Raw genomic sequence first — 13,525 nt, forward strand, 5'->3', positions numbered from 1 at the left:
TGGAGGTGCGTGGGCGAAGGCAAATCATTCCTGATGTGAAAACACACAGGGCTATAGGTACCATTATTGGACAGGATCACACAACTTATTATGCAGAGTAAAGTATGACAATATATGTGACACCCTTTACATACATAAATACATTGAAACCTGTAAACAATCAAGGTAATTAAATATAAAGGAATATATTGTAGGCATGATAATACTGGGAGGAAAAACATTACATTACTTTAATACTTTTATATTATCTGTCATTTCACAGATGCTCTTCTCCAGAGCAACTGGACTAAACTCACAACCTTTAGGTGCATCAGAACAGTTGGTTCGATTTGTTAATTTGTCTTGCTCGTTTTGTCTATGAGTTTATCGGAGCGAGTGTTCCACTTTTGGCGTTCCACTTGGAGCTACCCCCCCATCCCCATGAACATGCAAAAGAAGACAAAGGGACTCACTGACCCCTTCTACCTGCCACGTGCTTTTGACAGTCAATGACGACCACTGATCAAGCCACCCGTCCTTGACTGAACACAAACAGAACATGCGCTTGTGTGTGCTGTTGACCCCAAAGACCTCGCATGATGAAGCAGTTCAGTATTATACATAAAAACAAGCCTTCTGCCCCTTTAACCACCATCCCATACCAAAATTAACTTCCATTACCCAGACTTCCAGATAGCTATTTGCTATTAGATCTTCTCTATGAGGCACCAGAGAGGACACACTCTCATCATCTCATCTCTATTAGATGGACCCAGAGGACCAGAACAGCTTTGGTTAACAAAAGGCTGGACCCCTGACACTGTCCACAAGGCATTAAGTGTGATTTAGTCTAACTGACTGTAGAACAAAGGAAAATCGCCATCGGCCAAAAAAATATCAAAATATCTTTCACCTTAAAAAGTGCCTATTTGCTCCACTCCGGATTTCATTTCAAATCAGTGAGACAGCAACAATGCCGTTTCACTGTAGTTCCCAACGCCCCCCGCCCCTCACTCCTCTGTCCAGGGGTTTGACTAAACACGAGTTTGGAGCGTTGGCACTGCAGGCCGTGGCGGCTGCTGTGCTGTGCTGAGCCGAGCCGAGTGATTGCTGTGCAACCTGGGCTTTGGCAGCGATGCTGGAAGCGCGGTCGAGGAGGAATGCACAAGGAGGTCTGCTCTACTCTGTGCCGCGTCGGGGAGAGGAGAGGAAGAGAAACAGAGCTCCAGAGACCCAACCCCTGACCTAAGCACTCTCTCCCTCTCTCTTGTCTCTCTCTCTCCTTTTCTCTCTCACTCTCAGTCTCTTTTTCTCTTCCTCTCTTTCTGTCTGTCTCTCTATCTTACTATCTCTTCCCCTCCCATTTACTCTTTCCCTCTTTTTTCTCTATCCCTCTCTGCCCCCCTCCTTCCTTCTGTCTCTTTCCCTCCAGAGTGCCCACGGAGACAAGCATCCAGACCCCAGCAGAAACAGACGACTGTCTTTGTGCAAGAGGAATTTATGTCAAAGTGTGGGCAGCTAATGTCTCTGTGTCTCCATCAGACACAAGACACAGGCGCACACGCACACACACACACAAAGACTGTTGCTTTGGACCCGGTTTTCTCTGTGAAAAAGGTTAAATGGGTTCTGAGGGGATCTCCAGACTCACAAAACCACAGATCACCACCACCCATGCACAAGAGAACACACACACACACACACCCATGCACACAGACACAGATACAGATACACACACACACACACACATTCCCATACACACAGACACACACACACACACACAGGCATGGACATAAAGAAGTTCCACCAAACATGTGGAAGGCAATTTGCATGGACATGCTTTGATATTCATTACACAAGCTGTTTGAAAAAACTTGAAAGAAAAGACAACAATGAGGCAGCGATAACTTCCTCTGAGAAAGTGTTCTATGAAAATGCTTCTTTCCCACTCTGCCAACTCTCAGAGGGAAGACAGGAGGAGAGAGAGAAAATAGTGAATTTGTTGGAACACAACAAAAAATGAGCTACTAAAATGAAGAATGAGAAAGGGAGTGAGAGAGAGAGAGACGCAGACAGTAGAGGTACCAGTAAGTAAGTAAGTAAGTGTGTGTGTGTGTGGAGTGGGGGTTGTATTTTGAAAGCTGAATAATTAACATGAGCAGCATGAGTCAGGGCTGTGAAAAGTCTGTGGGAACCAGAGAGGTCTAATCTGAGAGGAATGATGCAAACTCCCCGGGGCTGGAACGCGTCCACCGAGGCACCGAGGCCTGGAGAGAGCCATAAATAAGACAGCACTCACACTAATGCCGCTTCCACTGCGTGCTGCCACTGCCGCGCACCAGGGTCTGCTCAATAACAGGCCTACTAAAATCCCACCAAGGCACATACAGGCACATCCACTGGAGCACTAAAAAGGGCAGAACTTAAACGAGAGAACCCAGTCACACAAGAGATAAAATAATTGAGCTTGATAAAGGTTTTGAGTTGTTTTTTATGTTGGAGAACTGGATGAAACTTCAAAGGAGTGGAAAAGATGACAATCCTTTCTGACTGAGCCTGAGAACGGTCAGTTTTTTTCCCCGCCTTGACGTGAGATAAGGGAGTGGACAGCAAAGAGATAAATGAATTAGCCTACTCGAGTTTACACTGGTGAAAGATTGGCAAGTGAGATTTTCTATCGCCAAAGACGTCCATCTATTTTTGTGATGCTGATGGGAAAATAAATGTCAGGCCATGGCTGTCATAGCTTGCTGTGTCTTCAGCAGAGAAGAGCTGGATAAGCGGACTTCACATGCATGTTTGCCACGTCACTGGGTAAAACAACACTAACCAAAGATGTCCTCTGCTTCACTTGAATGTAGTTTTTAAAACTGCTGTAAAGATTCATCTAATCTAGTGAGTTAACTGAAGAGACTTGCTTAGTAAACACTAAAAGCAGCATAGTTGGTAGGCACTGTTAAAAGCTAGCTAGCTGTCTGATATTTAGCTGTTTGTACATTTTCGCAAGAATTGAGTCAGAAAAGAATAAATAGTGAATAGCTTTTAAAGTTGTCAGGGTATACAAATTTAATGAGAAAGCACCCTTTGGCTGACACACAAAGCCACCAACCATAGACTTAACTAGAGGCCTCAATGTTCCAGTTAACAGAAAAGGTCTGTGATTGGTTAATCAAATGGACAGAGCCACTCCGTTGACTTGATTGGAAAGAAATGAAGTGGGTTTAAGCCAGTTTCCTGTTGGGCATCAAGCTTGGTCACATAGATGTGATGTTGAGCAACAGAGCAACTTGGGGTTAAGTGCCTTGCTCAAGGGCACAGCGGTGGACGCTGAGAATTGACTGAACCCACAACTTTTCAGGCTACTGCATGTTAGACTACCCCCTTGGTTATTCTGAGTTATCCCAATGTGTTACACAATACCGTGATTGACAAGGCAGACAGCCAATGAGCTGAAATGAAGGATTCTGACAGTGTTTCCAGCAATGAGGAAAAAAATCATTAGACAGACGGCAGTGATTTTGGGCTGGACCAACAGTGTATAAGTGGTAGACAAACGTCATCTTAGTAGTAGTACTTTATTTAATTTCTCGGAAAGTTCATTGAGGGAATCCCTCATTTACAATGAAGCCGAGATTACATGGTCACAAACCAATTAAATATACTACAAGTAGAGGAAGAGGAATGCACACTAAAATACAATAAGATATGACTTAAAAAAAAATTGATTAAAATAAGGGGGGGGGGGGGGTAAATAACTAAAATAAAAGTAGATGAATATGTATATAAAAAGACATATAAAACACAATAAGACAATAAAAAACAATAAAATAACAATAAATAAACAATAAAACTAGATGTACCGCAGAGCGGTACAAAATATGACCGCCGCCCAGTCCAGCACATTTTTTCCACAAAAAGAAATCACGCTGAAAGGCCTATATGATTCTAACTGTCTCACTAAATTGCATTATCCACACTCAATTCTCACTGGTATCTGCTAGACAACAAGTACCAAAACATGATTAGTTCATAGATTTCACATGTAAAATTTATTTTATACAACCCCACCTCCATCTTGCCTGTTCATAATTCTGAGAAATTCTTGATTGTTTGTGTTATGTTTATGTTATGTGTGTGGGTGTGTGTGTGTGTGTGAGTGTGTGTGTGTGTGTGGGTGTGTGTGCGTGTGTGTGTGTGTGCGTGCTTGTGTGTGTGCCTGCGCATACATAAAAAAGGCTTCGCTGCGCGGCGGTCATAATAACATAAAACACATAAGGGATTTAAACTGATTAAAAGATGGCAGAGTCCTTACATTTAAAGTGCGCTGGAGACTGTTCCAAGAGGAGTTTGAGATTAAAAAAGGCTTCCTGTAGAGCATTGAATGCTAGTTAGAGATGAATAATAGCAAGTTGGACAGTATCATCATACAGATGTAAATGAGAGCCATTTACGGAGGAGGCAATATCGTTGATGTATTGTAAAAAGGACCGTCCCAAAACGGACCCCTGGGGGACGCCCGTAATGATTAGCAAGAATTCAGACTGGGTATTCGTGGATCTTACACACTGAGATTGCTGGGAAAAGTAGTCCTGAAACCAGTTACAAGCTCTCTCATCTAGTCCAGGAGGATTAGATAACCCACAGTGTCAAACACCTTTGACAGGTCAATAAAAAGAGCAGCACAGTGCTTTTTATTGTCAAGGGCAGTTATAATGTTGTTTGTTACTAGTGTGGCGGCAGAGATAGTACTATGATTAGCTCTAAACCCAGATTGATGCAGACTTAATAAGCTAGTAAAAAATGACTTGAGCTGTTTGTTAACCAGTGATTCAAGAATTTTTGAAAGACAGGGAAGTTTGGAAATAGGACGGTAATTATTAGGTATATATAGGTTTAGTCAGATTTTTCTTTTTTCTTTTTTTTTTCTTTTTCGCATGTCCAAATTTTCGTCAAGGATTCCCGGGACACTGTAAGATCGGGGTACACGAAACTTGTAGCCCCCCCGCTGGACTGGACCCCCCGAAAGGAGGGTAGGGCAGACACAGTTTTCTGTGAATATCTCGAGAACCGTAGGGTTTAGGAGGACCATTTTTTTTGTATGTTGATCTCAAAGGGCCGTGTCAACCCATTCCATAACCACTCATTTCATGTATAGCACCACCTAGTTAAACACAAAAAAGTAAAAATGAGGTGTTGTAATCGCAGGTATCTGTGACCTAACATAGTCAAAGCTGCTCGAAATTGGAAGTGTAGGATCATTATGACACCCTCTGAATGCACGCCAAGTTTTGTGGAATTCCGTTCATGGGGGGCCACACAATAAATTAATTTATGTTACTATACACCAACTGGCCTGTAGGTGGCCGGAGACAGTTTTCTGTGAATATCTCGAGAACAGTAGGGCCTAGGAGGTCCACCTTTTTTTTATATGTTGGTCTTAAGGGGGCATGTCAACCTATCCCATTACCACTTATTTCATGTATAGCGCCACCTAGTTAAAAATTAAAAAGCAAAACATTAGGTGTTTTCATCACAATATCTCTGGCTGACATGGTCAAAACTGCACGAAATTGAAAGTGTAGGATCATTATGACACCCTCCGAAGGCATGCCAAGTTTTGTGGACTTTCGTTCATAGGGGGCCTTACAATAAAATTATTTATGTGTACATTTAGTGACCGTACACCAACAAGGATTCCCGGGACACCGAAAGACCGGGGTACACGAAACTTGGTGGGCATGTAACCCCACATGGATAGCATGGAACCATCGTTTTTCGTTTTGATCTGTAGCCCCCCCGCTGGACTGGACCCCCGAAAGGAGGGTAGGGCAGACACAGTTTTCTGTGAATATCTTGAGAACCGTAGGGCCTAGGATGACCAATTTTTTGCGTATGTTTGCCTCCAGGGGTCATGTAAACCCATTCCATATGCACACATGTGCATAAACAGATACACACGCACACACATACATTCACAGTAATCCTACGTATGACACATACTCACACAGTAGACATATATACGCATGCATGCACATGCACACACACAGGCACATAAACAGGCAAACACACAAGCACATGCACGCGCACACACCCACCCACCCACCCACACACACACACAAAAACATAAACATGTACACGCACACATGCACACAATTCAAGAATTTCTCAGAATTATGAACAGGCAAAATGGGGGTGGGGTTGTATAAAATGTATTTTACATGTGAAATCTATGAACTAATCATGTTTTGGTACTTGTTGTCTAGCAGATACCAGTGAGAATTGAGTGTGCATAATGCAATTCAGTGAGACAGTTAGAATCATATATGCCTTTCAGCGTGACTTATTTTTGTGGAAAACATGTGCTGGACTGGGCGGCGGTCATATTTTGTACCGCTCTGCGGTACATCTAGTAGGTAATTTCTGTCGCCTCCTTTTGTAGGGGGGTTACATGGGCCATCTTCCAGGGTGGGGAAATTTGCCTTGTAGGAGGGAGAGGTTAAACATATGAGTTATAGGCTCAGTGATAAAAAATGCTGTTGGCTTAAGAAAGACAGGATCTACACAGTGTTCCAAATATTTATGCAAATTAGATGTAAGTGTCATAAACATTATTTTTTTTGTTTTTCAATTAAACTCATGGATGGTATTGTGCCTCAGGGCTCTTTGGGTCATTGAAATCAATCTCGGACACCTGTGATAATTAAATACTTAAGAAGGATGTTCCACATTATTAAGCATGCCACGGGTTTCAAGCAATATGGGAAAAAAAAGGATCTCTCTGCTGCTGAAAGGCATGGCAATTGTGCATTACCTTGGACAAGGTATGAAAACATTAGATATTTCCCGAAAACTTATGCGTGATCATCATACTGTGAAGAAATTTGTTGCTGATTCAGAGCACAGGCGGGTTTGTGCAGACAAAGGCATAATAAGGAAGGTTTCTGCCAGACAAATTCATAGGATTAAGAGAGCAGCTGCTAACATGCCATTGCAAAGCAGCAAACAGGTATTTGAAGCCTCTGGAGTCCCGCAAACCTCAAGGTGTAGGATCCTCAAGAAGTTTGCAAGTGTGCATAAACCTACTATTCGGCCACCCCTAAACAATGCTCACAAGCAGAAATGGTTGTAGTGTGCTCAGGAATACATGAAGACTAATTTTCAAACAGTTTTGTTTATGGATAAGTGCCGTGCCACCCTAGATGGTCCAGATGGATGGAGTAATGGATGGTTGATGAGTGGCCACCATCTCCCAACAAGGCTGAGACGTCAGCAAGGAGGTGGCGGAGTCATGTTTTGGGCCGGAATCATGGGGAGAGAGCTGGTAGGCCCCTTAAGGGTCCCTGACGGTGTGAAAATGACCTCGGCAAAGTATGTAGAGTTTCTGACTGACAACTTTCTTCCCTGTTACAAAAAGAACTGTGCCTTCCATAGCAAAATCATCTTTATGCATGACAATGCACCATCTCATGCTGCAAAGAATACCTCTGGGTCATTGGCTGCTATGGGCATAAAAGGAGAGAAACTCATGGTGTGGCCCCCATCTTCCCCTGACCTCAACCGAATTGAGAACCTTTGGAGCATCATCAAGCAAAAGATCTATGAGGGTGGGAGGCAGTTCACATTCTGGCAGCAGCTCTGGGAGGCTATTCTGACATCCTGCAAAGACATTAAAGCAGAAACTCACAAGTTCAATGGAGCAAGAATTGTTAAGGTGATATCAATGAAGGCGTCCAGAATTTAGCCGGATTTGAGGAGGAGCTTTCTATTAGGGTTGTGTAATAATTACACTTAGCTTTTCTCACAGAGGAAGTGCAAATATTTTGTAATTGTTTAAAGGTCTCCAGACCTTCTTGCAAGAGACCGGGCTCTATTTCTTTCCCTCAGGAAGGCTGATAATTCAGGCGTAAACCATGGGGTTACCGTGTCTTTAATACGTAATGTCTTAAAAGGAGCGTGCTTATTGATAACTGTGACAAAATTGTTTATAAAGAAATCAAGTGCCAGCTCAACATTCATAATTTCTGAAGTAAGATATAAATGACTATAAAAAAAAACGTCGGATAAAAGGGTTTGACTATTAAAATATTTAACATTTCTCATTGTGAACATGTGAGATCTGGTCTTGGGTAACTTTGTATTTCTAATGCAAGCAACAAGGCAGTGATCACGAATGCCAAGCTCGAAGACACCACAGGCAGTCATTTTTTCAGTTCTATTGGAGAATATAAGGTCGATACAGGTAGACTGGGAGTGGTCTGACAGGTTTGGCCTAGTGGTTTCCGTTATGAGCTGGGGCAAATCTACAGTATATCGTTAGTGACCCGTTTGAGGGAGCTGGAAGAGTCGTTAAGAATTAGAATGCTGTGCAAGCAGATCTGCAAGGACATCTAATGAGCTTGAGACAGCAGAGGGGGGTCGATAGACCCCTGCTACAGTAAAAGAGGTAGACCCTAAAATAATGTTAACAGCAAGAAATTCAAAGCTGAACCGATAAAGCATTTAAAATCATTACAGAGAGACTTGACGTGTAGATTACCACACCACCCCCTCTCCTAGAGGCGACTACAACACTCCCCTTGAGGGAGATGGGATGGGGCCAGACAGAATGCAGCGTTTTCTCAGAGACTCTCAGGCCTAGTCCACACGTACCAAACCGATCTTTTTTTCCTCCGTCTTCCCTGGAACCGTATCAAGAATATTTGCGTCCAAACGGATCCATCTCAACACGACTCAACACGTTACTTCATACCCCAGGCCCATAGGTGGCACTGTTTCTTTACAGAAATTGACCAAAACTTGCGCTTTACAAACAGACAGAATAGGCTACGACGAAATGGCTAGTGCAAGGAAACCAGAATTGTTTGTGTGGACTGATGGTGAACTGTCAACTGTAGTCAACTGTAAAACTAATAAACTTTATTTTACGGTTTGTGAAGGGTGCAGTCCCGTCCTTTATTTGGCTAACGCAGGTAGGCCTACTAATCACCTTTACTTTCTTTGGTTGTAGGATAGTCCGTGATTCACATTAGTTTTGGCTATCACCGCAATTAGGCTACTAAACGCAAGGCTTACCCAAGTTCTAGGCTATTCTGTCGCCACATGTATAATATTGCTATAAAACCTTTTGCCTGCATTAAATCGCGCATTCGCATTCAGTGTGCTACCATCGGCTTAACGTGAGTTCTAAGCGTCTTTGTATGCTTATATCGCTCGGCCAAGACGAAGCAAAACCTCTGCGTTTAACCTAAAAAGCGTCTCCATGTGGACAAGCCCTCAATTACACAACATAAATGCTCAAGGTCCTGGTGTAATTTAGCAGACAGTCTATCCATAACATCATATGTCCAAGTATGGACAATCACAATGGAGACAGTGGGGTGGAGGTAAATGAGCCTTGGCATGAGTGAGATGAAAACAACCTTGCCACCATTGAGACAGTACGTGATAGCTGCTGGAAGCTTGACCCCTCTAATAGTAGTCGCCAAGCAGCAGGACTTTTTTGGAGCATGAGAGTCCTCATAAGAGAAGACAGACATGAGAACGTCGTCCAGGAGAACCTCAATGGAGCGAAGTTCAGTCCTTAAGCTGGACACATCAGATTCCGAGGGAGCTGGAGAGGAAGAGGCCTCAGGTAGGCAAGCCTCTAAGTTCATAGTCCAAGTTAGACTGGGGCAGAAGACGGACAGCCGGTTAGCGTTTTCCTAAGGCACTTGTGGCACTGCGACTACTTGCGACTCATTTGACTACTGAGAACAAATAGACGAGTTCTCCGAGTTTCTGCCTTATCTTCGTAATAATTTTTCCAACCATTTATATTCTTTCCAACATGGTTTTATACACACTACAAAAAACAACATGCATCATACAGGTGTCTAACACACTGAAAACAAACTGTTACACGTGTAGACCACAGTAAGCCTTTTATTTTAATCCCGACTGCAATCAACCATCAATTTGCAGAGACCTGATATCCTTGTTTATCTTACACTTCCCCTCTGCCTCAATTCATTTGGCTGAGATCCACGCCTCCATTCCAACACAACCACCTCCAGTCATTTAGCAAAGCCCTCGAGGCTAATCTCAAAGACAATCCCTTTCTTAAACATGCAAGAGCACATTGAAACAGAACTTTGTGGAAACGCTATGTCAACAACCAGACTGTGGCTCACTCCCATCTTTCAGTGGTGCATTTAATACGATTGGCAAAAAGGCCTCCCTGCAGCAATTCAATAGCGCCAACGGTGCCTCCAGCTGACACCACCTTTGACGGGGGGCCCACCTCGAGTGTAGCACACCTCTTCTGACTACCAAAAGCAATTAAGGCATGAATCTCATGTATCCATAAACTTACCTCTGCAGTTGCGACCAGACCCATTCATTTTGACAAGGATGGGTGGTTTTATTTGCCTTGGATTGCTCTTTGCAAAAAAACGTGTCATAAAAAACTTGCAAGGGCACACCCAAAGAATGCAACCAACAAACCACCTCAAGTTACCATACAACTGCTAAGGTGTGGAATAACAAAAACTCCTTCAAAGTACAGAGCAAAACAAGCAAACAAATTGAAAGTGTCTTGGATACGGAGGCTGTTTGTTAAAGCCAAAAACCCCAAGGCAGTTTGAAATGAAAATAAAAAAGTAATGAGAAACATTACTACAACGGATCACGTGTAGTGGATGAATGTGTTGGCAAGGACGATCAACACCAACAGCTATTATGATGGGATGGAGAGGTCACTGGTGAGACATTGTGTGTGTGTGTGTGTGTGTGTGTGTGTGTGTGTGTGTGTGTGTGTGTGTGTGTGTGTGTGTGTGTGTGTGTGTGTGTGTGTGTCTGTCTGTCTGTCTGTCTGTCTGTCTGTCTGTCTGTCTGTCTGTCTGTCTGTCTGTCTGTCTGTCTGTCTGTCTGTCTGTCTGTCTGTCTGTCTGTCTGTCTGTCTGTCTGTCTGTCTGTCTGTCTGTCTGTCTGTCTGTCTGTCTGTCTGTCTGTCTGTCTGTCTGTCTGTCTGTCTGTCTGTCTGTCTGTCTGTCTGTCTGTCTGTCTGTCTGTCTGTCTGTCTGTCTGTCTGTCTGTCTGTCTGTCTGTCTGTCTGTCTGTCTGTCTGTCTGTCTGTCTGTCTGTCTGTCTGTCTGTCTGTCTGTCTGTCTGTCTGTCTGTCTGTCTGTCTGTCTGTCTGTCTGTCTGTCTGTCTGTCTGTCTGTCTGTCTGTCTGTCTGTCTGTCTGTCTGTCTGTCTGTCTGTCTGTCTGTCTGTCTGTCTGTCTGTCTGTCTGTCTGTCTGTCTGTCTGTCTGTCTGTCTGTCTGTCTGTCTGTCTGTCTGTCTGTCTGTCTGTCTGTCTGTCTGTCTGTCTGTCTGTCTGTCTGTCTGTCTGTCTGTCTGTCTGTCTGTCTGTCTGTCTGTGTGTCTGTCTGTCTGTCTGTCTGTCTGTCTGTCTGTCTGTCTGTCTGTCTGTCTGTCTGTCTGTCTGTCTGTCTGTCTGTCTGTCTGTCTGTCTGTCTGTGTGTGTGTGTGTGTGTGTGTGTGTGTGTACACACACAGAGGGGGAAGGTTGTGGGTGTGTCAGGTTTAGAGTGTCTGAGATCAGACCCTGGAGCGGGTCCCTCGGAGGAGCCAAAGGAGGGCCGCGTAGCGTAGGACGGGGGCGAGGAGGAGCTGAGGGACAGGGAGCCCTGCTGGCTTAAACGGATGAGGTTATGAGTATAAACACTATGGCCTTCTCCAAGAGCAGTCTGGGTGTGTGTGTGTGTTTGAGAGAGAGTTAGAGGTGGAGGGGTTGGAGGGGGGGCAGTGAAAACACATCTGCCCTGCTCTTTGATCTGACTCTATGCAGCACAGCAGGACAGCCACATCTCATACTTTCTTCCTTCCTCTCTCTCCTTCTCTCTCTCTCTCACTCCCCCTCTCTCACTCAGTGACACACACACACACAAACATGAAAACATCCTGACCACAAGTATCTCGCCACATACACGCAGGCACACACGCACACACACACACACACCTTCTTTCTCAGTCACCCACATTAATCTCTTCACGGTCAAGCAGAGCATACTGTACGCGTAAGTGTGTGTGTGTGTGTGTGTGTGTGTGCGTGTGCATGTATTTGCATGTGCATCAGTAAACAGGAAAGGTCTACACTTCCGCCATTGCAGTAGCAGCCTTATGTGACTACACTAACGTTCAAACATCTTACGTCAGAGACTGCACTATCAGCGCTGAATAATAAACTGTTTAGTCGAGTTAGCGGGCAATTAGCTTTGGTTTTCCCCTAATACCGAGTGTGTGTGTGCCCGTTAATGCCAGTGATTTTCCCCACAGCACAGCACTGACCCCGGCTCCTTTCCCCCTCCGAGCATCATGAGTTTGAAATGTCTGAGCCGAACAGATGACCTCTGTCTACTAACCACACGTCAGGATGTGGCTCCTCACTCAGCCCACTGTGTGAGTGGCAAATAGTACGCTAGAGCCTTCACACCACACACACGCACCATCCATGCGTCACCCCTAAAAACCCCACTTAACAACCCCCAAATTGTGATGAATGAGATGATGATTTGCTATGTTCTGTCCATGTCACAGCATGAACCCTTCACCCTGGCCATAGGTGTGTCACCACAAACCCAAAGACCCCCCCCCCCCCCCCCCAATAAACTCTGTTAACGGCCCACAAATGATGATGAATGACATCATGATTACTTGGTTTTGTCCATGTCCCAGCACTGTGTGAATCTTTCACCTCTGCCCAAGGGTGCAAAGACTTTCTATGAACTCTATGACTCCACCCCATCAAAAAAAAAAAAAAAAAGAAAAAAACTTTACTGCCCACAAATTGTGATTTGTGAGGTTTCATCAATATTTTGATGTTCTACCCACACATCTTTGCCATAGGTGTGAAGGAAGATAGTTGCCGCAAACCTTTCTGATTCTCTAGTTCCGACCACACGCTAAATCAAAACAAGAGGACCCTCAGCCGAACGTCTCGTCTCGTCCAGTCCTTCCCTCACTGGAAAACATGTGGCGTCTCCCAGACCCGGCACACACTGTCAGAAGTGAGCACTGTGGTGGGACGGGCTGTCACAAATACATGACTGCATCAGGGAGAACAAATCCAGCGCCCTATTATCATTTTCACAACGTGAGCGAGCGAGCGAGGGAGGGAGGGAGGGTGGGTTGTGAGTTTACATCAGATGTGATTCATTCGGCTCAAAACCACATTTTTTCATTTGGATTTATAACTTTCCTGGCTACAGTCAAAAAGTGTGTATGTGTGTGTGTGCGTGTATGCATGTGCGTGTCAGAGAGAGTGTGTATGTGTGTGTGAGTACGAGAGGAAGAGAGAGAGAGAGAGAGAGAGAGAGAGACTATAAGCCCCTCCTCCCCCTGACAAATTACAGCAGAGCGATCGAGGTAAACAAATAATTGTTTTGTCATGTGAGAACCTCCAGCCTGCTCGTCTGGTGTCTCTCTCCCTCTCTCTCTCTCTATCTCCCAAACCGCCGGCGAGTTTTGAGCTAGCGAGAACCCCACCACAAGCCTCCGCCACCC

At 44.5% G+C, this 13,525-nt stretch overlaps 1 protein-coding gene across 1 annotated transcript in view; it reads right to left on the minus strand.

Annotated features, from left to right (window-relative positions):
- The window catches only part of slx4ip (SLX4 interacting protein), a 54,793-nt gene that overhangs the window by 2,773 nt on the left and 38,495 nt on the right, over positions 1–13,525 (minus strand). The gene's annotated exons all lie outside the window — the stretch shown is intronic.

This window comes from Alosa pseudoharengus, unplaced genomic scaffold (genome assembly GCF_046254945.1).
Source record: "Alosa pseudoharengus isolate Yale_2024_CS ecotype anadromous, Long Island Sound unplaced genomic scaffold, YU_APseudo_1.1 YU_APseudo_1.1_scf_15, whole genome shotgun sequence".
In the NCBI taxonomy this organism is placed as follows: domain Eukaryota; kingdom Metazoa; phylum Chordata; class Actinopteri; order Clupeiformes; family Clupeidae; genus Alosa; species Alosa pseudoharengus.